This window comes from Morone saxatilis, unplaced genomic scaffold (assembly GCF_004916995.1).
Source record: "Morone saxatilis isolate NCDOM2014 unplaced genomic scaffold, NCSU_SB_2.0 Contig11, whole genome shotgun sequence".
Classification (NCBI taxonomy): domain Eukaryota; kingdom Metazoa; phylum Chordata; class Actinopteri; family Moronidae; genus Morone; species Morone saxatilis.
The window spans coordinates 14,390,735-14,391,445 of record NW_023339663.1 but is presented as its reverse complement, the minus strand read 5'-3'; positions in this window follow the sequence as shown (position 1 = coordinate 14,391,445).

The window sequence follows — 711 nt, the reverse complement described above, 5'->3', positions numbered from 1 at the left end:
CAGGCAGGATGTAATGGTTGTTTTTGCATGCCTGCTCCAAAGTCCAAATCCACGAACTGTATATTGTAAGGCCAGTGTACTTTCATATTTAATTTGTCAACAGTTTTGATCAACTATGGAGCTACCTGAGAATCGGACATAACTTTTTATTCTGGCTTTGTTGTGGTGCAATTTCTGTTTTCTCAGCCATCACATGAAGGGAAGTAATAATAGTACTTAATTTAATTATTTATCTTTGGTAGGATGAGGGGCAGAACAAATGGCATCTGGGCAGAGGTAAGCTCTTTTCTGGGGCAATTTCTTGACATCATCTTAAACTGCAACAGAAAAGTCACTATAACAGTATTCATTTTTTTTGTTTGTTGTACAGTATCTTCTTTTTAATTGTGTCCTTTTGTTTTCTGCTACAAGGAAAGCATCAGGACACAAATTTCAGGAGAAGTCCAGGTGGAGTCATTGATGAACACCGTGTTATAAGTTTTTTGCTGCAAGTCGACATTGATCACTGTAGGTCTGGCCTGTAAATAAAGTCCTCTTGGAAGTTTTTGACCAGGCTCAAAAAAGGCTTCTGGAAATTAGGGAGATTTGACTGTATGTGTATAAATCCTTATATGTAATATGTAAAAGAAAAAAAAACTATTTTAAAGAAACTTTTTTTGGGGAGGGGGGTTTATTTTTGCAAATGGTTAAATATATGATTTTCACAGATTT